At 45.7% G+C, this 26,582-nt stretch overlaps 1 protein-coding gene across 6 annotated transcripts in view; it reads left to right on the top strand.

Annotated features, from left to right (window-relative positions):
• Positions 1 to 26,582, top strand: part of LINGO1 (leucine rich repeat and Ig domain containing 1) — a 308,187-nt gene that overhangs the window by 93,749 nt on the left and 187,856 nt on the right. The gene's annotated exons all lie outside the window — the stretch shown is intronic.

Here is a 26,582-nt window from a genome sequence, read left to right as displayed (position 1 = left end):
TACTGAAGTGCTGCACAATTGTCCAATCTCCATCTAACTCATACTCAAGACATTCCTCTGTTTGATAGCTTCCACTTCGTATCTGCACTAAGGACATACACAGTTGTCAGTTTCACACCCACAGGTGCGATTTGTGGGGAATTTCAACGTGCCCCTCCAAACACAACAATCCTGTTCCCGATAAAAGGATTGGTATCTGAGGTGGGAACGCAGGACTGACCTAGAAAGGCAGAAGGTAGCAATGTTGGAGTCCCCAGCCCGTGGTCTCCTCTGACTTCTTCATGTCAATGAAGGCAGAAAGAGAAAGCTCCCCCTTTCCTTCTTTTCAAGTCAACATCCCGTCTATTATTCCTGAAGACTGACCTTGTGTTTATTTATTTTTTTTAAAGGGCGTTATTCATATTTTAAGGTAGTGATAAATCAATCTGCCCTGTGTTGCACTTGTATGTGTGTGTGTGTGTGTGTGTGTGTGTGTGTGTGTGTATACATACACACACACACACACACACATATCTGACAAAAGAACAATGAATTGTGGAAAGCAGAGGAGACATTTGTGGATGTAACAAAAGGGAATAGTAGAATTCAGAAGAAGAAGGAGGAAAGTCAGCTAGGATGCTTTATTGGCAGCAAAGCGCATTGTGGATGCAAAAAGAGCCTTCCCATCTGTATGCTCCCACTGCATTAGGTCTGTTTCTCTCAGAATTAATGCCTCCAGCAAGGTAGAAATGCTAAACCATTGAAAAACAGTGTAATAGAAAAATCAGTGATGTGTGATGAGGTGGAGCAGAGGTTGCCCAAACCTTTAATTTCCCGGCCTGGAATACAAGCTCATCCACCCCACAGGGCTCAGATAACCTACAAATTAAAGGCTTGTTCTTTTTTCTTTAAAAAAAAACCCTAATAAATAACAAAATAAACCATGTTGATTCAGGAGAAGATTCTTATTGTCTGTACAGAATATTTTCTGAGGTGTCCTTATTGCTCCAGCTACATCCAGAAAATTAATTGTTTTATTTAAGATTTTATAAATCCGTGTGTGTTTGGGAGGAGAGGGAAAAACAAAAAAGGAGATGAAATTTTAAAATCAATTCAAGAATCGATACAAAGAATCGGTTTAGAAGTGATAGATAAACAGCATTTGATGATGGATCCCTAAATGTTGATGATGGAGAGTTCGTTAGAGAGGACCCACTGAAATTAACAGTGAGGGAAAAAAATCTCTAGTTCTCGGGCTGAGAAGATGATGACGAAAAGTCTATTGACTTGAAAGAGTGTCTGGATTACTTGTGGGTAATCTAAAGGTCTCTCCTGGTCTGCAGAGGAATGACCAAATAGCCCTCTTTTCATGCCACCGCAGCCGTCCATCATTTTCATAGAGGGGTCTTTAGTCCTTCATTTCTTGCCTAGAAGAAATAGGTTAATAATCAAGAGGATTGCAAATGTTGCTCTAAGTGGGATTTGTTGAAAGAAGGACAAGGAGTTGGCATTCAGTATTTTCCTACTTTCCTTCGTAAGTAATTTGCTTTTGTAAAGGGCAAAGAAGTGAGATGCCTTCCTTCCTTCCTTCCTTCCTTCCTTCCTTCCTTCCTTCCTTCCTTCCTTCCTTCCTTCTCCTTCCTTCCTTCCTTCTCCTTCCTTCCTCCTTCCTCCTTCCTTCTCCTTCCTTCCTTCCTACCTATCTTCCTCCTTCTTCCTTCCTCCTCCTTCCTTCTCCTTCCTTTCTTCCTATCTTCTTTCCTTCCTTCCTACCTTCCTTCCTTCTTCCTTCTTCCTTCTTCCTTCCTTCCTTCCTTCTTTCCTTCCTTCCTTTCTTTCTCACCAATAATCTATTTAATGTAACTTGCCCGATCATGTCTCCCCTTGGTCTGTAATTGATTCCGCCATGGGTTTTGCACAGATGATTTTCACTGTGGTCTTTTGCTCATTCCTGGAGTATTATAGAAGACATTTGAGCATGACATGAATTCAATTATTTTCCCGGCTTGCTACCGCCAAGCCACATCCACTTGGTTGACATCCACAAAACTCCAAACCTTCTCAATTGCAAGGTTGCTTTTGCTGCAAAGGCTTTCACAGGTGAGGTCAAGAAGAATGTGTCACGCTGGGCATTTGCGCTAGAAGAAGTGCCCTTGGGCAGTGTTTCTCAACTTCAGCAACTTTAACATGTGTGGACTCCAACTCACAAAATTCCCCAGCCAGAAAGCTTAAACTTGCTGAGGTTCAGAGACACTGCCCTAGGGGACATGTGCAATGCGATACAAAGGCCTTCCAAAAAAAAAAAAAAAAAAACACCACCAGTATTTCTTTTCATTTTGAACATATTTCCCCCATTTTCCTGCTCCTTGGTGTTATTTCAGTTTCTCTCTTCTTGCATGACCTGAGCTATTCAAGAACGAGCTTCTGACATGATCTTCGCCCATCGCAGATGGCAAGACGATGCTCTATGCTTTCAGTGACAAATGAATTGGTTATGTGGAACTGGGAAAACAGAGAGATGGTTGATAAAACCCATGTTGCAGTACTGGGGAGGACTGGCTCCGTGTTGACAGGATGCTGAACCTGATTGTTGTCTTTAACCCATTTTTTTCTGGGTTTGCACAATACAATATGTTGAACCATGAAATAAACAAGCGAGCAAGGTTTGGGCAACACACAGTCACAGAGTTAGAAATCAAAGCATGTTGGCTCATTCTAGGCAACATGGGATCCCCCCTTCTCCTCTTTAAGCAAACTGTGCAGCTCAGTCCAGTGCTGAATTGTCATGGATAGATTTCCAATTGTGTGACTATGTTAAATTAGGAAGTTCTGCCGGATGATTGGTAGATATTTTTGCATGGTGGTAGACAGAGCCGTTTCTTGGCTGTGGTTGTGCTTGAGACAGGGGTGGACAACCACATAAGAACAATTCCTGTCACATTCAAAGGAGGATTAATTCAGGACTGTTAGTGGGGGCTTCTTGAATGTTGTGTAATTTTTCTCAACTATTGAGCGGTGGGAGGTGAGTTCTCAATAAATATCTGTAAGATGTAGACTCTGCAAAATCTAGATTCGCTTGCTCCATCCGAGATGATCCTTACGTCATTTTGGAACAGAAGGTTCATTGTAGAATGTCCTCTCTTTTAGTTTTATTTTATTTTATTAAATTTCTATACCGCCCTTCTCCCGAAGGACTCAGGGCGGTGAACAGCCACAAGATAAAACACATAAATACAAAAGTTTAAAATAAGTTAAAAACGAATTAAATAATTTGGCTGAATTTAAAATACCCCATAATTTAAAACAAATTAAAATTTACATTTAAAAAGGGGAGAAGATTTAGGCCAGGTTAAATCTTCTTGTGATGAAATGCTAGCATATTTCTCCCTCTGAGTCTTACTTCCTTAACCACTTTTGGTGCCTTACCACTGTGTCTTCTACATTTTTTTCCAGTCCCTGGATGGGAGCACACACAACATAGGAGAGTGAATGGCATCAGATAGATGACCATGCTCAGTTTCTCCTAGTTAGATTTGGAGGGGCGAATCAATGGGGAAAGAAACTTGAAGACAATCCTAGAGCTGATCTGGTGGAAAGGCCATAAATGCTCTTCAATCCTAGCAGGGAGCTTGAAAATTGTTTTGGAAAGCAGACCAACTAAACTCTCCACCCACCTAAACGTAAAATGTCCATAATGTGCAAATAAACACGAGATGGGAATCCTTGTTATTTGCCATCCCCGTCTCAGGAAGGAGAGTGGAGGAGGAGTAACAAGGCTGCCACAGCTGGCAACAAAGATCTTCTTTGCTGCTGCCTGTTGGCACCAAGCCCAGATGGAAATGATAGCGAGAGCCATGTCCACTTCTCTCTCCAGCACCAGTTTCGCCTCCATCTGATCTTTTAAGTGGATCCAGAGCTTAGCTGTCAGTGAGCCTTATGCTGAAAGCCTGTTAGAAGCAGATGAGAGATTTGCTTGTTAAGTGCCCTCATCTTCTTTCGCGTTGATGGCAAACTCTGAAATGAAGAGGAGCTTGGTTGACCTCCTCCTTGTGGTGGCCGTCTTCCCTTCTAGCCTCCTGGGTTTTTGGTGAATTTGGCTACAGGACTTTCTTCCAGGGATGGAGGTCTAAGTGACTCATGGCATCATGGGGCATTCAAAAGCTTGAGTTCCACCTAGTTCTGTTATAGAGCAAATCTTCCATTCCGAAATGATCTTGGAAATACCCTTCTGTTGCTCCATTCATTCAGTTCCACTCATTTTACTATGGCCTTTAGCCGTCAAGCTTGGCTGATTCATCAGATCTGTTGTCCAGCTTTCTTTCAGCCATCTAAAAAGCAACTCTGTCAAGCACCTGGAAAATCAGGAGATCCAGGCAGTTCAGATAGGTGTAAAGATTTATTGTGAGTTCTCTACAAGAATCTGAACTACTAACAGCCAGGGGAAATTAGTGGGAGATAAGAGTAGAAGGAAGTCAATACGGGATGGATTTAGATCTCTTAAGGGGGGAAAGGGACTTGTGATGTTTGACCCCTCCCTCCCTTGGGCTCAGCCTGGCCATCTCCTACAATCTCCTCTAGCAGTGATGGCGAACCTTTACGGCATCGAGTGCCCAAACCAGAATGCACATGTGCGCCAGAGCGCCAGAAACACAAAGACCAGCTGGGCAGTGGTGGGTTGCTCCCAGTTCTATAGAACCGGTAGTAAAACCAGCGGGGGGCTGTGCCCACCCACCACGACATCATCATGGGTGATCTGTGCATGCGCAGAAGCTTCTATGCATGTGCAGAAGAGCGCGTGTGCACACAAGCAAAACAAGCGTGTGCTTGCTTCCGCTGCAAACCGGTAGTAAGCGGAACCCACTCCTGCAGCTGGCCGACGTGCATGCGTGCGCCGGCCACCTGGTGTTTGGGTTTCCGTGCATGCATGCACACCAGCCAGTTGTCTTTGGGATTCTGGCGCTCCAGCATGACCAGGTGGCTGGTGCTCATGTGTCCGCCGGAAACCAGAAAAGCAGCTGGTGATGGCGCATGTGCCCACAGAGAGGCACGCATGCCATAGGTTCGCCATCACAGTCCTACAGCATCTCCTCCTCCTCCTCTTTCAACTTGTTCCCAAGTAATGTCCCTGTGGTATTGGGCTACGTGATACCGACTGGCTTTAAACTGTCCAGGGAACCTTCCGGGGCTGTTGGGTGAGTGGGTGGGGAAGTAGAACTTGTTCTGTTCTCCCTGGACAATTTAAAAAAGAAGCAACACAGAGTTGGTGGATTGCAGAGAAATTAAGAGCCTTAGATGCTGAGTGCTGGCTTTTATGAGACACACATAATGAATAATATCTGGGGATAATTAGCAGAAGTGTGAAGTGCTGACCATAAACAAAGAAATTGCTGATCTCTAGCAAGATCTGGGCTGGGATATTCACTGGGACATAAAAGGGAGAGGAAGCATAGCACTATCAGGTTTACAAGCTTCTGTTACAGGTAATTCTTGATTTACGACAACTGTTGGGACCAGAATTTAGGAGCCCTGGTAGCCCAGCAGACTAAAGCACTGTTATTAACATCAGCTGCCTGCAATTACTGCAAGTTCAAATCTCACCAGGCGCAAGGTTGACTCAGCCTTCCATCCTTTCAAAGGTAGGTGAAATGAGGACCCGGATTGTGGGAGCAATAAGCTGACTTTGTATAAATATACAAAAGGATGAAGGCTATTGCTTGACGCACTGTAAGCCGCCCTGAGTCTCCGGAGAAGGGCGGCATATAAATAAATAAATAAAAAAAATCTATCGCAAAGTAATGCAGTCACTGTGTGAGTCACACCCCATTTTACAGCCTTTTTTTTTTTTTTTTTTTTAATCACAATCTGTAAGCAAATCGTCATGGTCATAAAAGTGAATCTGGCTTCCCCTTCGTTGGGAGCCTGCTAGGAACGTTGCGAATGGCAGTTGCCAAACACCTGATGCTGCGATGGTCATAAGTTCAAGGACCGGTCATAAGTCACTTTGTTCAGCAGCATCATAACTCTGAACAATTGTAAAACAATTAGTTCATTCGTCAAGGCCTCCCTGTACTATAGATTATAGATATAGTTTTCCTATAGGGCAGCGCTGGCTGGGGGATTCTGGGAGTTGAAGTCCACCCATCTTCAAGCTTCCAAGCTTGAGAAACACTGCTATAGGGTCTGCTTCCTGATCAACCCCAAAGGGCTGGTCCCAATCCTTCTTAGGTAGGTAAAGGTTCCCCATGCACATATGTGCTAGTCGTTCCCGACTCTAGGGGGCGGTGCTCATCTCCGTTTCAAAGCCAAAGAGCCAGCGCTGTCCGAAGACGTCTCCGTGGTCATGTGGCCGGCATAACTCAATGCCAAAGACGCACGTAACGCTGTTACCTTCCCACCAAAGGTGGTCCCTATTTTTCTACTTGCATTTTTTAGGTGCTTTCGAACTGCTAGGTTGGCAGAAGCTGGGACAAGTCACAGGAGCTCATCCCGTTATGTGGCACTAGGGATTTGAATGGCTGAACTGCCGAACTTTCCATCAACAAGCTCAGCATCTTAGTCCCTGAGCCACCACGTCCCTTCTTAGGTACTTCTTACGTACTTAATCCTTCTTAGATCCCAGTAAATCAGGAAGGGACCTACCTTTCTGATTTTTCTTTGAAGACGTTTTTCTCTTCAAAGAAGCTTCTTGGATGAGAAGCGAAAGGTTTTCAAAGAAAAACCAGAAAGTCCAGTTGCCTCTTGAAAAAGCACCTTTGGGACAACCAGGACCTGGATGATGGAGAATCTCCATAGACAGGAACCCACACCTGTACGTCTTCCAAATATAATCTTGTTTCCTAGGAGATGAGAAATCTTTCAGCCCTCTTGTCTGTTTCTCTCAAGGTCATCTCCCTGCTTCTCTACAGGACCCAGGCCCAGCAAAGGCCACATGAGAAGGACCCCGGCCCTGAGAAAATCAGGTAGAAGATCATCTGCTACCCCACAAAAACAAATAACCCAATGCCCTTCTTTTTTTCCATCCCTTAAAATGAACGAGACCCTCGCTCCCTGCGATTTATCTGAGTTTTGTCTCTTCATTTTCCATTTTTTTGGAGCCGCGCAGATAGGCACCCCTTCATCTTTCAGCATTAAGGAAGTTGCTTCTATTATGAATCGTCACCGTGAGATTAAACACCTAAATTCCAATTACAGGACCAGCTGTTCGGCTGCATCACAGTCCCCCCCCACCCCAGGCTAAATGATCCCTGACAGAGGAAGCATCTGAAAATGCTTGGGTGAAGAGCTTTGGGGGAAAAAAAAGCAGGACTAAATAGTTATGGATAGCACCGTCTTTCTCCTGATCATAGTCCCCCTGGGGGCCCAAATCAGGGTGATGGGATCATCCCTCACATTTTGCCTCTGTAGACATCAAAGGGAGGAAGGTTTTTAAGGGTGGAAAAACGGGCAGGGGAAGGGCAACGACGACCCCCTCCTGCAACTGGCTTCTCTCTACCCCTTTCCTCGGTTCTTGCACTAATCCAGAGAAAATACCAAGAGCAATTGATCAAGAGAAGGGTGGAATGGAGAAGAAGCATTGTGCATTGGGAATCATTTGAAAGGAGAAGGATGGGTTAGGACAGAATCAAAGCCAGGGGTGGGGCTGCTCAGAGTTCGCAGGGGTTCGGGAGAACCTCTAGCTAAAATTCCAAATCCCACTCCTGGCTGGGTCTACCCACCCCTCCCCTCCCAGGAGTCCCCATGCGGCCTGTTTTGGATGCATGTAAGTGCAGGGCATGCATGGAGGCTCTGGGAAGGCGAAAAACGGGCCTACTGGAAGTTCGGGAAGGCCTCCAGAGGGCCTCCGGAGCCTGGGGAGGCCATTTTCACCCTCCCGGAGGCTCAAAAAAGGCCTCCGGAGGCCAAGGAAGGCAAAAATGCCCCCCTCCCCCGCTGTGGTGCAGGAGGCTAACCAGGCTACGCCCACCATGACCACGCCCACCCAGCAACTGGGCAGAGAACTCCTTGCTAAAATTTTGGAAGCCCACCCCTGAATCAAAGAGATGTCTGTGCAAAGCTATTTCCAGAGAAGCCAGCGAGATGAATTAAGAGGTCAGATGGAAGAAAAACAGAACCATCTCTTGCTTGCTCCTATTCCTGGTGAAGCTTTGGTCCACCTTTTGGAGCTTCGGAGAAAGACGACATATTTAGCATCTTGCTACGAAGGAATTAACCTGTTCTCTTTCTCCAAACCCCTCTTCCTTTTCCCACTTTGACATATCTATTTCATTCCCCTTCCTGATACGGTCTGGTTTAAATTCTTTCCCAAAGAAAGAAAGAAATACCTAGACGTCTAAGATAAAGCCTACAAACAAATAGCAGATTTTCTAAAATATTTATTTGGAGACACATTTCTCAATGAACAAAAGGGGACACGGGAAATGCACCAACACTCCTTTCTTACTCTAACTTTATGATCATTCCCCCTTTGTTTTGGGACCTTAGCAGGGATGAAATCCAGCAGGTTCTAACAGGTTCTGGAGAACCAGTAGCGGAAATTTTGAGTAGTTTGGAGAACCGGCAAATATCATCTCTGCCTGGCCCCAGAGTGGGGAGGGAATGGAGATTTTGCAGTATCCTTCCCCTGCCACACCCACCAAGCCATGCCCACAGAACCGGTAGGGAAAATTTTTGAATTTCATCTCTGGACCTTAGATGTAGCTCTTTGAATTCACATAAGGGCTGAGCTCCTGGTTTGGTGGTTGATAATGTTTTGTTGATGCTGAAAGTTTCTGGGTTTAGTCTTATTCTTTGCCTCTGCTTGAAACCTTTAGAATAAGATGTTTTTTTTTTCATGTTGTTTCTAATCTGCTAGTGGTTTAATGCACATTGTCTTCAAGGAAATATAGCCATGCTTGCCCCTTTTAATTGCCACTGATTGAACGCCGCAATGCTCATCAGTTAAAGATGTTGAGCTTTTCAATTGGAAAGCTGACAGCTCAGATTGGAGACCCGAGCGCCGCATGAGATGGGGTGAGCTCCCGTATCTTTGCTCCAGCTTCTGCCAACCTAGCAATTCAAAACATGCAAATGCGAGTAGATGAATAGGTGCCACTTTGGTGGGAAGGAAACGGCATTCTGTGAGTCTTTGGTGTATAGGCGTGCTGATCACATGACCGCTGAAATTGTCTTCGGACAATGCCGGCTCCCTCAGCCAAGAAACAGAGACGAACATCAAACACACACCTTAGAGTCAGACACTACTGATAGGTAAATCTTTTCTTAATTGAGATCCTTGGTACTTTAAAGCAAAAGTTCTCAACCTTGGCAGTTTTAAGATGGGTGGGTCTTGGACTTCCAGAATTCCCCAGCCGGCATGGTTGACTGAGGAATTCTGGGAGTTGAAGTTCACACATCTTAAAGTTGCCCAGGTTGAGAAACGCTGCTTTAAAGATTTTCTTTCCTCATCTCAGGGAAGATTTGAGGATGGGCATCTATGGAAATGTTACAGACCCAAATCAGATAGGATCCTCCGAGCCGTATTCAAGAACTCTCTGTATGTTCTTGTTTGGAAACAGCTCCTTATTGAGTTATCTCTATCTCGAGTTCATCTTCTTGCAATAAACCAGGGAAGCGAGGAGGGCATTACAAATCCCTCTTTCTTTTCTTTTTTTCTTTTTTTTTGGTAATTCATCTCTGATTGCAGGGCAGATCATTTTGACCCCACTGTTGCCAGAAGCGTAAAAGCATTCCGTGGCTGTTACATTTTCTGTAAGTAGGCGATGAAAGCCAGAAGTTCAATTCCATATTAAGATACCTAATAGAAAGAACTCGGCCCCCTGAGTGCATTGCACACCTGCAGGTCTGACCTCTGGTGGAACTGTTCCAGGAAATGAAGGACATTCATTGGAGTTAAAGGCTGCCACATCTTGGAACAAATAAGCCTTTCTTGGCTGGAAAAAAAAAATCTCTCCTTAAGCTCCTAGTAAGATTGTAGAATCTAGAAGGAATAATGGAACCATACAGTGAATAACAGAATCATAGAATAAATCACAGAAGGAATCACAGCAGCATAGAATCAGTCATAAGGTCATAGACTCAACCATAGAATCATTGACTCAACCATAGAATCATAGACTCAACCATAGAATCATTGACTCAACCATAGAATCATAGACTCAACCATAGAATCATTGACTCAACCATAGAATCATTGACTCAACCATAGAATCATAGACTCAACCATAGAATCATTGACTCAACCATAGAATCAATTATAAGAACATAGACTCAACCATAGAATCAATCATAGGATCATAGAATCGATCACAGAATCATAGAATCAAAAGGACCCAAGAGATCACCAAGTCCAACACCCTGCTCGCTGCCAGATTCACTGCATTATCCCCAGTAGAGGACTATCCAAGCTGTGTTTAAAAACCTTTGGTGAAGATGAAGAAACCATTCCATGTGGTAAGTTGGTTGACAGTTCTTATTGTTCTTCTTCATGTCTCACCCGTATCGCCATCCTTGAGGTTTCACCACCATGAGTTCTGGTCTTAGTCTCTGGAGTAAGCGAGAAGTCCAAGCCTTCTACAGTTGTGATGGCGAACCTATGGCACATGTGCTCAAAGTAGCACACAAAGCCATGTCTCCCGGTATATGCGGCCTTGCCTGTTTGTCTTCTGGGTTTCTGGCACACATGTGCAAATGACGATCAGCTGTCCTTTGCATGCGTGGCAGTGCTGAAAACCGGCTTGTGCATGCGCACTGGACAGCTGATCGTTGGGTACACATGCCTGCTAGAACCCAGAAGTTTGGCTTTTCCAGAGCGCGATCCCTTCACATGTGTGGCAGTGCCAAAAACTGGCCTGTACTTGCAAGCCAGCCAGCTGAATGTTGGGTGCGCATGTGCACTAGAACACAGAAGTTTGACTTTTCTGGAGCGCAGCCCTGACGAACATGCGTATGACATTTCTGCGCGACCTTTTTGGCACTCGGTGCCGAAAAGCTTCGCCATCCCTGCTCTACAGTATGATAAACCATCAGATCTTTCAAAATAGTCATCTCGTCCTTGCTTACGTTTCTCTTCTACAAGCAGAACCTACCCAGATCTTTTCACCATTCCACACAGGACCTGATTTCCAGTTCTTTCTCCCACCCGGTAGCCTTCTCTGGATTTCCTCGATTTATCAATGCCTTTTTATAACCGGGGCGTAAAATTCAAGCTGCGTGGCTTTCTTCCCATTAAAAATCCATTGTTGTAACTTCTGTTCCTTTTGAGAGCTTTTCAAAGCCATGTTAATAGACGGCGATGTCAACAGCGGGGTCTTGCGGTATCAAAAGGCTCATTTTTATATAGGCTAAGCTTCCGCAAAATACAATCCCCTATCTTCAAGGTGCCGCAAGTTTTTTTGTTGTTTTTGCCGCGTGCTTCTGTTGTAGTATTTACTCGGGTTTAACTAAGAGTGTGCTGACATCTTGGATCATAAGTGCTTTGATCTGGTTTGCAGCTTTGTGAAGTTATTTCTCCTCCCCTTCCCCCAATCTACAAGTGACTTGTACATTGATGAACTGCTGTTCAAAGGCCAGCTACAATTAAGATAGTTCCTATTTTTAGAAGCGATGAAAATAGTTCCATTGAGGTTCTCTTTGGCGTACTCGTTTGTGTGAATAAAACACTACAACTAGACAAAGAATCTTCACACAGTAACCCATATGAACTCTCACCACGCATGTGAGTTTTCCCTACTTCCTGGGTTTAGTTTCGCCATATGTAGGAATAAAACTCTTATTTTTCAAAAACCAGGCCAGATAATTAATATTACATTCAGCTCCCAGAAATAACTGAACTTACAGTTATGGAGGTCAACCAAGCTAGATGATGATGAACTCTTCCATCTGATTCATTTCCCAAGCTAGAAAATAAACCACGGAGGAAACTTACTCACATATTTGTTAAGAGTTATATTCTGCCATCCAGAACAGTGGTGGGTTGCCCCCGGTTCGGACTGGTTCTATAGAACCGGTAGTAAAACCGGAGAGAGGCTCCGCCCATCGACTCCGATGTCATCGGAACACTTCTGTGCATGCATGCGAGCAAAGCGAGAGCGCGCCCGTGGCCCCATTGAGAACCAGTAGTAAAGGTAAGTAGAACCCAATCCTGATCCAGAAGCTCAAGAACATACCTTCCTCCAATTTTCCCCATCAGAGAAAGCCAGTGAGATAGGCTGGATTGTGACAAAGACATCCAGGGACTTTCTGGGAGTTGAAGTCCACCCATCTTAAAGTTGTCAAGGTTGAGAAACACCACTTAAAAGATTTTATTTGCTCATCCCCAGGGAATAGTTGAAGATGGGCACCTATGGAAATATTACAAACTCAAACCGGAGAGGATCCTCTGAGCCATATTCGAGACCCCTCTGTCTGTTCTTGTTTGGAAGCAGGTTTAGGATTAGGGTTAGAGTTAGACTGGGATTAGGGTTAGGGTTAGGGTTGGGGTTGGGTTTGGGGTTGGGGTTGGGTTTGGGTTTGGGGTTGGGGTTGGGGTTGGGGTTGGGGTTAGGGTTAGGGTTAGGATTAGAGTTGGGACTAGGGTTACAGTTAGGGTTGGGACTGGGACTGGGACTGGGACTGGGACTAAGACTAGGGTTACAGTTATAGTTATGGTTACAGTTGGGTTTACTGTTAGGGTTGGGATTAGGGTTAGGGTTAGGGTTAGGGTTGGGACTAGGGCTAGGGCTAGGGCTAGGGCTAGGGCTAGGGTTAGGGTTAGGGTTAGGGTTAGGGGGTGGAAGACTTGTTTTCCTGTTCTTGGTCTAGCATATTAACTAGTCTGCCCCCCTAGCCTCCATATACATCCACTCCATCACTCTTAAAGGACTGGTCTCTTTTAACTTGATAAAGCTGATTTATTCAAAGGAATTGCCTGAAGCTATTCGGAATGTCTAGTCTAAAGAACAGCCTCCGAAATCTTAGCGTGGTGCTTTTGGCATTCAATATGTTGAGACAAACTAGACACTGATTTTGGATCTTGTTCACCCTTCCCGAAGCAAAATATGCAATTATGGAGCGTTTCGTGAGCAAATAAGCCATCATTTGCGAGGGAAGCCCAGGGTCTCCCACCCTCACTAATGACAGCCCAAAGAGTGGAGCTATTTCACAAAAAAATCTTCATTAAAAGATTAGACTTCAGAATTTAGTCGGGGAGTTTGACAGAGAGATTTTTAGCATTATTGTTAAAAGAAATTAAATGGGTGTTCTATCAGATGGGAAACCATGTGAGTGGGTAACTGAAGAGGGCAGAAAAAGATGAAGGATGATTTAGAAGAAAGAGCAGATGAATGAAGTCAGCAGCAGTAGCAGTTGCAAACCATAAAGTGAAGTAAGATGTTTGAGCATTTCCAACTTCTGGAGGCAAGTTGTTCCACTGGTTAATTGTTCTCATTGCCAGCAAATTTCTCCTTAGTTCTAAGTTGCTTCTCTCCTTGATGAGTTTCCATCCATTGCTTCTTGTCCTGCCCTCAGGTGCTTTGGAGAAGAGTTTGACTCCCTCTTCTTTGTGGCAGCCTCTGAGATATTGGAAGACTGCTATCATGTCTCCCCTAGTCCTTCTTTTCATTAAACTAGACGTACCCAGTTCCTGCAACCAATCATCGTATGTTTTAGCCTCCAGTCCCCTAATCAGGGGTAAAATCCAGCAGGTTCTCACAGGTTCTGGAGAACCGGTAGCGGAAATTTTGAGTAGTTCAGAGAACTGGTAAATACCACCTCTGGCTGGCCCCAGAGTGGGGTGTGAATGGAGATTTCCAAATATCCTTCCCCCTAGAGTGGGGTGGGAATGGAGATTTTGCAGTATCCTTCCCCTGCCATGCCCACCAAGCCACACCCACAGAACCGGTAGTAAAAAAAAATTGAATTTCACCACTGCCCCTAATCATCCTTGTTGCTCTTCTCTGCACTCTTTCTAGAGTCTCGACATCTTTTTTACATCGTGGCGACCAAAACTGGATGCAGGATTCCAAGTGTGGCCTTACCAAGGCCTTATAAAGTGGTATTAACACTTCGCGTGATCTTGATTCTCTCCCTCTGTTAATGCAACCTAGAACTCTGTTGGCTTTTTTGGCAGCTGCTGCCCATGGTTGGCTCCTATTTAAATGATCGTCCACTAGGACTCCAAGATCCCTCTCACAGTTACTACTACTGAGCGAGGTACCACATATACTGTACCTGTGCATTTTGTTTTACTTGCCTAAATGTAGAACCTTACTTTTTTCACCATTGAATTTCATTTTGTTAGATAGCGCCCAATGCTTGGGCCCCAGATTGTAAAGGAAACGATGGGAGATTTGTATTTTTAGACTTGCAAGACTGATGTCAATCTTCCTATGTAGACCAGACAGGAAACATCCCGGTGAGCTAATTTCACTTCATTATAAGGCTACCTTAACAGAATCTTGCAAATCTGAATTACAAAGCTAGACACTACCGAGTTGCTGGTCATTATGTAAAAAGTACGACTTATCTGTATCCAAAAAGTCATGGGAACACAAAGTGGAAAAAGTTATACAAAACGAGAAGGTGAAGATCTTGTGGGACTTTTGAATACAGACAGATCGTCACTTGGAACACAACACGTCAGATATTGACAGTTGTCGAAAACCGAAACGTACAATTTATTGACATCGCGGTACCAGGAGATGCCAGAGTCGAAGAAAAAGAACTGGAAAAAATCACGAAATATCGCAACCTGGCCATCGAAACTACACGGCTATGGATGAAACATGTGACAGTGATACCCATTGTCATTGGGACACTTAGTACCATGTCCAAGAATTTTATAAGGTACATCAACAAATTGCAGCTTCCTGCAATAACACCAGAGGAACTGCAAAAAGCTAAGCTACTTGGAACATCATATATTTTAAGAAGGTACTTGGTTGATATCTAGGACGCTGGCAGCAACCCTTATCAACCATTAGCACCAGTCAATCGTATTTTGACACATTTTTAAATGGTCAGTTGACTGAGTCTCATGCTTAATAATGAAAAAGACACCAGAAATGTTGGGTTTGAGATCTTCTTCGGGCACGAATCCCCCCCACACACAAAAATGGCTGGGGGGTGGGAGGGGGATGAAGCCCAATCTGCAGCTCTTCTCACACCAGGAAAGAGGATTTCTCCCGTCAAACAGATGGCTGTGCTGTCAATCTTGTGACAGCTCAGATTACCTTTGGAGGGAAAACAGGAAAAAGGTGGGTGGGGTCCTCTTCCCACCCCCCCTCCCCACCAGCTCTTCTTTTTTGCAAACAGGTTGTGATTGCTGCTAGGAGTGAAAACACCATGCCTACCAACTGCCTCCACGTTTCCGTAGAATGTCTTCCCACCCACCCACCCTCCTCAGCGTGGCATGCTGCGGAAAAACGTGGTGGGAAGTAGCCAGTTCCCGCAGCCAGAAAAACTGTCCTGCCTTTTCTTCTTTTGCTTGCAGGAAAAGTCTTGGGTTGCAGACTTGTTGGTGAAGGAGAAGGGGAATTAGGCGAAGCGGGCAGGGACGGCGTGGTGTCCCTTGACCTCGTTTAACGATAAGCTGGCAAGGTTGTCTGGATGGGAGTGGGTGCAAGCATTGCGTCATCCATTCCTAACCTGCTTTCTAAGGATGGCAGCCACGTGATTGATTGATTAACTGATTTAATTTATAGGCCACCCAGCTTACCTTAAGGCAGTGTTTCTCAACCTTGGAAGCTTGAAGATGGGTGGACTTCAACTCCCAGAATCCCCCAGCCAGCAGCGCTGGCTGGGGGATTCTGGGAGTTGAAGTCCACCCATCTTCAAGTTTCCAAGGTTGAGAAACACTGCCTTAAGGGGTCTTACTACCATAAAAAAGGTAAAAATTATATACGCTGAAAACATAAATAAGTGATGTGCTACTCTTCATCCCAAGGATTTTGCCCCAAGGGTCCTGGGGAACATGGGAAGCCCAGGAGGCTTCAAAAGGATGGAAAGGTGGGTTAGAGAAAACAGCAGAAGGAGCCCTTGGTGCTGCTCCTAGCATCCGTCAGCTCCAAAGCTCCATCCAGAGAAATTAGGAAGAAAATTTCAAGCTACCTGAGAATCGGGTGGAAAGATAGAAGCCTTTATTTTTTTTCTTAGGGAAAGAAAATGTTGGTGAACTTGGAAAACAAATGGTGTCTTTAGGGGTCTTGAAATGGTAGAATAGGGAATGGTAGATTATCCCCTTGAATGAAAAATCACAAAATATTTTCAGAAAAGTAGAGAAGGAGGGAGGGAGGGAGGGAGGAAGAAAAGAAAGAAAGAAGGGAGGGAAGGAGGGAGGAGAGAAAGGGAAGGGAAGGAGAAAGGGAGGAAGGAAGGAGGGAGGGAGGGTGGAGGAAGTAAGGAAGGAAGGGAGAAAGAGATGGGGAGAGGGAGGATGGGAGGAAGAAAGGAAGGGAGGGAGGGAGGAAGAAAAGAAACAGAAGGGAGGGAGGGAGGGAGGAGAGAAAGGGAAGGGAAGGAGAAAGGGAGGAAGGAAGGAGGGAGGGAGGGTGGAGGAAGGAAGGAAGGGGGAAAGAGATGGGGAGAGGGAGGATGGGAGGAAGAAAGGAAGGGAGGGAGGGAGGGAGGGAAGGGAAGGAGAGAGAGGGGAAGGGAGGGAGAGAAAAGGAAGGGAGGGAGGGAGGGAGGGAGGGAGGGAGGAAGGAAGGAAGGAAGGAAGGAAGGAAGGAAGGAAGGAGATAGAATCTCAGCATTTTCCTTCCGAAAAAGACCTTACACCATCCTCCCTCTCTCTCTCCTTCCCTCCCTCCCTCCCCCCTCTCTCTCTTGAACCTGAGGTCTCAGTAGAAACTTCCCTCCCAAGACGGAGAATAAATTTAGTGGAAGTAATTGTTTGGATCAGGACTTCAAAGAGTTAAATTCTCCTCCCGCCTTCCCCCATCCTGATTCTCTCCTTCCCCAACATGTGCCAACTGTTGGCATTTAAAGCAACTCAATGTGGCACATGGAGCATCATATGTCAGCATCATCGCTATAGAGTTGGGGGAGGGGTGTTGCAAATGACTGACAATATACTGGAGAGGAGAGGCGGACATGTGTAGAAGTCTCACCCCTTCAACATCCGGGGTGCCCTTAGCCGGTGGCAAAAGTCCTGTGTGGCATGAAGGAGAGGCACCAAGGCAGACAATATCCAAGGATTCTCAGGACATACTGAACCTCAAGTAACCCAACTGCATTTTAGCCTGACAAGTTAGGTAATTCTGAAGAGCCTTCCTTCCTTCCTTCCTTCCTTCCTTCCTTCCTTCCTTCCTTCCTTCCTTCCTTCCTTCTTTCCTTCCTCTTCCCACCCTCCCTCATTCCTCTCCTCCCTTCATTCCTCCTTTCTTTTTTCTCCTCCCTCCCTCCCTCTCTCCCTCCCTTCCTTCCTCTTTGTCTCCTCCCTCTTTTCTCTCCTTCCTTCCTCCTCCCACCCTCCCTCATTCCTCTCCTCCCTTCATTCCTCCTTTCTTTTCTCTGATCCCTCCCTCCCTCTTTCCTTTTTCTCCTCCCTCCCTTCCTCCTCCCTCTCCTCTCTCTTTCTCTTCGTCCTTCCTTCCCTCCCTCTCTCTCTCATTCCTCTCCTCCCTTCATTCCTCCTTTCTTTTCTCTCCTCCCTCCCTCCCTCCGTCCCTCCCTCTTTCCTTTTTCTCCTCCCTCTCCTCTTTCTTTCTCTCCTTCTTTCCTTCCCTCCCTCCTTTCCGCCTTCCCCTTTTCATATCCATTTCTAGCAAGATCGCAAAGGAGGAAGGTTTCACCTAAATGTGCAAATATTGGGAACGATCGATTTCCTGAAAGAGGCCTCGCTGCTATTATTCATTACATCAGCCGAACAGCTAATACAGTTATTACAGGCAACGAAGAGGAGGAAAATGGGAAGACAATTAAAAAAATAATAGTAGCAGTAATAAATGAAGCCTGTTGGCTAAAGCTAGGTTAGTTTTCTCACTAATTATTTTGCTACTTCATCAAGTAGGACATGAATTAATTCATGAAGGGCAACATAATTTTTTGCCTTGCTTGGCAGTCTTTGGAAGATCTCGGAAGACAATAGGATAAGCATGAGGGTTCCTGCACTTTTAATCCATAATACATAAACCCCATCTGTTCCTATTTCCTAAGAATGCTTCCCAGTTTTAAACGCTTCCCTGCATGAAAACAATAATGCCCTGTCTATGATTCAACCTGATCTCGCTTTTGGACCCAATTTTTTTGGAAAGCCTTTTTCCAATATTTGCTAGCATTCTAGGTAGAATTCTAGGCATTCTAGGTAGCGGCAGTGGTGAGAGGCTCCGCCTACTCACCTGGATGTCATCACGGATGCTCTGTGCCTATGCAGAAGTTATGCGCGCTCCCAATAGTGAACCGGTAGCAAAGGTAAATGAAACCCACTACTGGTTGGCTTCCATCTCCTCTGTGTTGGACCAGCTCAGAAGATAAACTTACCCCTAGCTTGTGTGCAAAAGATTTCTTTTTTCAAAGCTGTTTTCCAAAATAAAATGAGTTGACTTGGCTCGTTGGTGACTTGGAAGGACACTTTTCCCAAAGACATTTCCAATGAGACAGTCAGGTCACATGGAGTCTCCTCCACTAGAAACTTCATTCAAGGGCTACAAGTTACATTCCAGTAACCCAGGAGTGAAATCTAGCAGGTTCTGACAGGTTCTGGAGAACCGGTAGCAGAAATTTTGAGTAGTTCGGAGAACCGGCAAATACCACCTCTGGCTGGCCCCCAGAGTGGGGTGGGAATGGGGATTTTGCAATACCCTTCCCCTGGAGTGAGGAGGGAATGGAGATTTTGCAATATTCTGCCCCTGGAGTGGGGTGGGAATGGAGATTTTGCAATATCCTGCCCCTGGAGTGGGATGGGAATGGAGATTTTGCAGTATCTTTCCCCCAGGAGTGGGGTGGGAATGAAGATTTTGCAATATCCTGCCCCTGGAGTGGGATGGGAATGGAGATTTTGCAATATCCTGCCCCTGGAGTGGGATGGGAATGGAGATTTTGCAGTATCCTTCCCCTGGAGTGGGGTGGGAATGGAGGTTTTGCAATATCCTGCCCCTGGAGTGGGGTGGGAATGGGGATTTTGCAGTATCCTTCCCCTGCCACACCCACCAAGCCATGCCCACAGAACCGGTAGTAAAAAAAATTGAATTTTACCACTGCAATAACACCTGTGGCTTTCATCCCACGCTCATCTCTTAGCTGACATAAACCAAAGCTTTCTACCAGTATGACTCGTTCTGATGAGCGTGAGGCCCAGATATTGATCTGATCTACAAGTTGATGGTGTCTACGTTATACCAGGGCAGTGAGTGAACATGGTGCTTCCAAAAGGCTGGAAAGCGAGGTAAGGGGCGAGCCAAAAGCTACCCCTCAATTAGCAATAAGGGAAGTCTAACAGGGAAGGTTCATGTGAAGGAGAATGAGATGTTAGACCAGGGGTCGGCAACCTTAAACACTCCAAGAGCCATTTGGACCTGTTTCCCACAGAAAAGGAAACACCGGGAGTCACAGAACCCTTTTGACATCTAAAATGAAGATAACACTGCATATATCATGTTTTACCTTTACGCTATGTATAAAAAAGCTTATCTATCCATGGTTGGCCTACCGGGGGTCAAAAAGCTCAATAAATTGTGTGCCGGTGGGTGTCGCACATTGCCGGTTGTGACACATATTTTGAGTGACAGGGAGCCACGGCAGAGGGATGAAGGAGCCACATCCGGCTCCAGAGCCGTGGGTTGCTGAGCCCTGTGTTAGACCAAGTCAGCACCAGACATGAGTGAGGAAGGTGTCAACAGATCCCCCGTCCTGGAAAACCCATCCTCTCCCTTGAGATGTTGGCCGATAGGCAAGATAGATGCATGTTATCTAAGTTATTGGATGACTATCTATCCATCCAGGTCATGGTTGTCCCAAAGGAGCTTTTTCAAGAGGCAACTGGACTCTCTGGTTTTTCTTCTAAGATGTTTTGCTTCTCGTCCGTTGTTTGTCCTATTTTTTAAAAAAGGTAAATTTATGGACCTCTGCGCCCCAAACTTAAGGTCTCTAACATCTTGTGGCCAAAGGGCTTGTTCTTCCATTGCAGCTTTTTAATTTTTAGAGAGCAGAAGAAGGCAGCTGAGATTGTGCCTGCCGGTTCTTTGGGAGATATATTCAAGGGTGACCCTTCGGTTGTGAGATCTTTCATGCAGTTGGCGTCCATTATATAAATGGATTCCTAGAACCTCAGGGCTTCTGCTTTCCACGGGTCAGCACATTATGTCATTTCCATTCACCCCCTACACACACACACACACACACACACACACACACACACACACACACACACTCCCACCCTTTTCTCTTTTAACAAATTGATGGCTGCAAACAAGTTCTTGAATTAATGAATAGAAAGGAGCCTGGAGCCTTGGATGTACTAGAATGCTTTTAAGAGAGACTCACAGGCATGGGAAATACAATATATTAGTGTGCTTTCTGGAATGGATTGTAGCCCTGAGCTCTCTGAACACACTACACACACACACAGAGAGAGAGAGAGAGAGAGAGAGAGAGAGAAAGACAGACAGAGACAAAGAGAGAGAGAGAGACAGTTAGACAGAGAGAAAGACAGAGAAAGAGAGAGAGAGAGAAAGAGAGAGAGAGAAAGAGAAAGTCAGACAAATAGACAGAGAGAAAGAAGAGAAAGATAGAAAGACAGACAGACAGACAGACAGACAGAGAGAGAGAAAGTCAGACAGAGAGAAAGAAGAGAAAGACAGAGAAAGACAGACAGACAGACAGAGAGACACAGAGAGAGAGAAAGAGACAGAGAGAGACAAAGAGAGAGAGACAGACAGTTAAAGAGAAAGACAGAGAAAGAGAGAGAAAGAGAGAGAAAGAGAGACAAAGAGAGAGAAGGACAGACAGAGAGAAAGAAGAGAAAGATAGAAAGACAGACAGAGAGAGACAGAGAGACAGAGAGAAAGTCAGACAGAGAGAAAGAAGAGAAAGACAGAGAAAGACAGACAAACAGAGAGAGAGAGAGACAGAGAGAGAGAAAGAGAGAGAGACAGACAGTTAAAGAGAAAGACAGAGAAAGAGAGAGAAAGAGAGAGAAAGAGAGACAAAGAGAGAGAAGGACAGACAGAGAGAAAAAAGAGAAAGACAAAGAGAGAGAGAGAGAGAGAGAATGAAAGACAGAGAGAGAGAGAATATATATATATCTCTGTGTGTCTCTCACATACACACACAGGAAGAAGATTGCAGAAAACAACCCATAATACTTCTGGAAGAACGGAATGGAAAGCCAGCATAAACGAATGGAAAGAATGGAAGGAAAGAACAGGGAAAGAAATGGAAAAGGGGAATGGGGAGAAAAAGAAGGGGAACTGTTTAACCTAAAATATGTTTATTATTGCGTTTATTCATATCCAACCCTTTTTGTTTTAATAACTATTCTAATAATAAACATTGGGTATTAAAACTAATAGTAACTATTATATTGAGAATATTCATCGCTTGAGTTGTAGGGTTTGGCAGGGGTCTGTTCCCCGAGCTTGTTGTTTAGCTCCCGGACGTTTCGTTGCCAAACTAGGTAACAACTTCAGTGGGGTGAAGGGTCTTATTCGTTTATATAGGTCCTGGGTGGTCAGTTAGTCTTGAATCACCAGTCTTGGGATTCAGTCAGTTACAAGACCAACCAACCAACCTACCACCCAGGACCTATATACAGGGGTGGGCTTCAAAAATTTTAGCTAGGGATTCTCTGCCTGGTTTCTGGGTGGGCGTGGCCATGGTTGGTGTGGCCTAGTCGGCCTCCTGCACCACGGCGGGATGTGTATGTTTTTGCCCTCCCCAGGCTCCGAAGGCTTTCCCCAAACCTCCGGGAGAGCAAAAATGGCCTCTCCAGGCTCCGGAGGCTTTTCTCAAACCTCCGGGAGGGCAAAAATGGCCTCCCCAGGCTCCGGAGGCTTTCCTCAAACCTCCGGGAGGGCAAACATGGCCTCCCCAGGCTCCGGAGGCTTTCCTCAAACCTCCGGGTGGGCAAAAATGGCCTCCCCAGGCTCCGGAGGCTTTCCTCAAATCTCCGGGAGGGCAAAAATGGCCTCCCCAGGCTCCGGAGGCTTTCCTCAAACCTCCGGGAGGGCAAAAATGGCCTCCCCAGGCTCCGGAGGCTTTCCTCAAACCTCCGGGAGGGCAAAAATGGCCTCCCCAGGCTCCAGAGGCTTTCCGGAGGCTGGAAACGGCCCCGTTTCCGGCCTTCCCAAACTTCCGGTAGGCCCATTTTTTGCCCTACCTGAGCCTCCGCGCTCACCCTGCACTTGCCTGCATCCAAAACTGGCCGCCTGGGGACTCCTGGGAGGGGCAGGGTGGGGTGGGAGGGGCCAGCCAGGAGTGGGATTTGGGGGTTCTCTGAACTGCACAGAATCTTAGCTAGAGGTTCTCCCGAACCCCTGCGAAGCCCCAGCAGCCCCACCCCAGCCTATGTAAACGAACAAGACCCATCAGCCCACAACCCCACTGAAGATGTTAGCTAGGTTGGTTAAGGAGACGTCGGGGAGTTAAACAGCAAATTCAGAGAACAGACCCCTGCCAAACTAGCTATTATTTTCAGTGGCTGTTGTAACTTCAAATGGCCCCTGAATGAATTGTTGTAAGTTGAGGACTATACAAAAGGGAAGAGGTTGCAGCCCAGCATCGTTATCACCTACCAGAAGATTCCCCCGCCCCCCACACACATCAGAATGGGGGCTGCAACAGAGTCCAACCTTCCGTTCGGTGCAGGCATCTAAATCCCATGCTCCTCAACAGATGATTCTTCACCTCCTTAACAGAATCAGTGGCTGAGAACATACGGTGGGTTTGAGTTTCGCTCCCTTCTGGTCACCTGACACCCCCCCCCCCCACTCTGGCCTCAGTTTCCTTCTCTGCCATCTTCCCTCCTTCCCTTTCTCCCGGTCTCCTTGCCTTCCCTTCCTGCGGGCTCCAAGCGGAGTCACGTGGCAATGATAAATGAGCTTAATTGGCAGAGAAAATTAATCACATTGTCATACGTGGCAGAGGGAAAAGCAGCTGCACGAAATGCCTGGATCTCTGGGCTAATTTATCACCAGGTCTGGAGACCAGGCTGCTCCCCAATTAACCCCTTCTTTTGCCCCTCTTCTGGGGGGCTGAGCATGCTCTGTGTGCCACAGACAGAGGCGGGGGGGGGGGAATGCAAAGCCAGACTCTTCTCTCTCTCAGTCACCACCGAGAATGGTTGCAAAACTGAGCAGAGCAATATCAAAAGCTATGTGGGTGCTGCAGTAACTGGAGGTTTTTAAGAAGGGACCAGGCATCCAATTCTGAAATGGTCTAGGGCGGTGACGGCGAACCTATGGCATGTGTGCCAGAGGTGGCACACAGAGTCCTCTCTGTGGGCATGCGTGCCATCGCCAGCTGCTCTTCTGGTTTCCGGTGTGTGCATGCATACCAGCCTGTCAGGGCGCTGATTAATCCCATTCTGCCTTTGGGATAATCGCACCTTGATTAAGAGGAGTGGATCGAGGCTTTTCCTTGCAAGCATACTTTTAAGAAAACAAAACCCGAAGATATTTCTTCTAAGAAAACTCATTTATTTGTTATAATAATAATAATAATAATAATAATAATTTTATTTCTATACCGCCCTTCTCCCGAAGGACTCAGGGCAGTGTACAGCCTATTTAAAAACACAGAAACAAAACAACAATTAAAATTTAAAATCATTAAATAATTATGAAGTTATGAAGAAAATAAAACATCTAACTGATCTAATTAGTTACATTTTTGAAAAAGTTCGTGCCGGCTATTTCTCAGCCGGACCTTTCTGGCAAGAGAACAAAGGAAAGTGTGTGTGAAGGAATGTGGGTGGACATGCGCAGTTTAGCTTACTGATAAGGATTCTTGGCAAGCTACGGAAAGTCTGGTAGTCCAGAAATGAGAGCTCAGCTGGTAAATAAAAAAATGCAGTGACACAGCCAGCAGATCTTAGCGCGTGCCGGAGCCCCGGAAACCTGAGGACCACCTGGCTGGCTCATCTTCAAAGTATATGAAGCGGAACTGGGCTTGTGCAGTGCAGTAGAGGAGTACCCCATCTTTCACTGCTAAACCACTTCAGAGGGCTTACAAAAACATTTGAAACAAGGATTCCGGACCTATCAGAACGATGCCTAAGCTAATGTCAAATGCAAGCAACCAGAGCCACTTGTGAATATCAAAAGTCAGGAACTTTATTACTTACCACCAGGGCTGGGATTCATCCGGTTCGGACTGGTTCGGGCAAACCAGATGCTAATTTTATATCTGGTTCACCAAACCGGTAGTTGCAAGGACTGTCTGGCCCCGCCCACCTCTCCCCGCCCCTCCCAGGAGTCTCCATTTGGCCCGTTTTGGATGCCAGGTAAGTGCAGCACCAGGGCGAAAAATGGGCCTCCCGGAAGTTCTGGAAGTCTGGAAATGGGCCTGTTTCTGGCCTCCAGAGGGCCTCCACAACCCAGGGGAGGCCATTATCGCCCTCCCAGAGGCTCGAGGAAAGCCTCCGGAGCCCGGGGAGGGCAAAAAACAGGCGTCCTGGAAGTTTCAGAAGTCTGGAAATGGGCCTGTTTCCAGCCTTCGGAGGGCCTCTGGAGCCCGGGGAGGCCATTTTCACCCTCCCAGAAGCTCAAAGAAAGCCTCTGGAGCCTGGGGAGGGTGAAAATGCCCCACCCCCCACTATGGTGCAGGAAGCCGAGTAGGCCACATCCACCATGGCCACATTCCCAGCCAGCAACCAGGCAGAGAACTGGTTTCTAAAATTTTTGAATCCTACCTCTGTTTACACCTATGTTACAAGAATCTCCCCACACTGCTTGCCTTCCCCTGGGAATGGCCAGATAAGGTTTCACAGATGTTGGGGGAGATAAAACCTCTGCCAAGTGTGGCTCTTTGGTCTTGTGTTTTGTCCTCTAGCTTCCTGGCTGCTAATTTCTGGCTGAAGGACAGCATCAACCATCAAGGCAGCCTTAGGCTGGTCCATGCCTTCATCGAATATTAAAGTGGAGTCATATCCCTTGCATCTGAATCTGCTCTTGGGCAGATAATTGCTGCTCAACCTCCCCAACCGTTGCACCCTGCTATTGACTCTCTTCCGTGGCCCAAGGTCCTTGGGAAGGAACCACTGATGGATATCATCAGAGGTCAAGACCTTTCAAATGCCCCACCTTATTCCTCATTCAGGAAGCCACATTGCCTGCGACCCAGCTGCTCCTTGCAATTAAGACTGGCTGCAGTCAATCATGAGTGCACGGGAGCGAGGTTCATAAGAATCAAGATTTATTGACATCTTAGAAGCCTCCCACTTGTTACAATTTATACAGGTAATTATGCGTTCCCTCTTAATGCACGGTCCTTGCTGTGAAGGTTACGGAAAAAAAATCCTGACTTGGCTTATTTATTGATTCTCCGTCAACGATGGCTTGAAGAAGCTGTCCTCCTCACATCAAGACCGCCTGCTTTTCTGCTGCTCCAAAGGTCATTAGCACACATTTCGTGATGTATGATTATTAGGACTTCGCCAAGCTGAAGAAAGCACAAGGGATTTGCCCGCCATGAGTTTTTTTTTTTTTTCATGAATGAAAAAAAATCTGCTTTTTCATTTTCTTCCAAGGAGAAACTCAAATGTGACAAGATGATTTGGTGGAAACTAGTGGTCTAGGTTTCCTTTGTCTTGGAAAAGAATAGAATAGAATAGAATAGAATAGAATAGAATAGAATAGAATAGAATAGAATAGAATAGAATAGAATAGAATAGAATAGAATAGAATAGAATAGAATAGAATAGAACCATGGAAAATTAATAGAATAGAATAGAATAGAATAGAATAGAATAGAATAGAATAGAATAGAATAGAATAGAATAGAATAGAATTTTTTATTGACCAAGTGTGATTGGACACACAAGGAACTTGTCTTTGGTGCATACGCTCTCAGTGTACATAAAAAGAAAAGATACATTCGTCAAGAATCATAAGGTACAACACTTAATGATAGTCATAGGGTACAACTAAGCAATCAGGAAACAATATCAATATAAATCATAAGGATCCAAGTAACAAAGTTACAGTCATGCAGTCATAAGTGGAAGGAGATGGGTGGTGGGAACGATGAGAAGATTGATAGTAGTGCGGACTTAGTAAATAGTTTGACAGTGTTGAGGGAATTAGTTGTTTAGCAGAGTGGTGGCGTTTGGGAAAAAACTGTCCTTGTGTCTAGTTGTTCTGGTGTGCAGTGCTCTATAGCGTCGATTTGAGGGTAGGAGTTGAGACAGTTTATGTCCAGGATGTCAGGGGTGTGTAGATATTTTCACAGCCCTCTTTTTGACTCGTGCAGTAGACAGGTCCTCCATGGAAGGCAGGTTGGTAGCAATTGTTTCTTCTGCAGTTCTAATGATCCTCTGAAGTCTGGGTCTGTCTTGTTGGGTTGCAGAACCAAACCAGACAGTTATAGAGGTGCAGATGACAGACTCAATAATTCCTCTGTAGAACTGGATCAAAAGGGGCATTTCCTACAGTTGTCAGGGATTAACCCTTCCTTAAAATTATTCTGGGATT

Source organism: Pantherophis guttatus, chromosome 13 (genome assembly GCF_059756535.1).
Source record: "Pantherophis guttatus breed Tessera chromosome 13, ASM5975653v1, whole genome shotgun sequence".
NCBI lineage: Eukaryota > Metazoa > Chordata > Lepidosauria > Squamata > Colubridae > Pantherophis > Pantherophis guttatus.
Note: the sequence above shows the minus strand (reverse complement) of the source record. Positions and strands in the feature narration are given on the sequence as shown.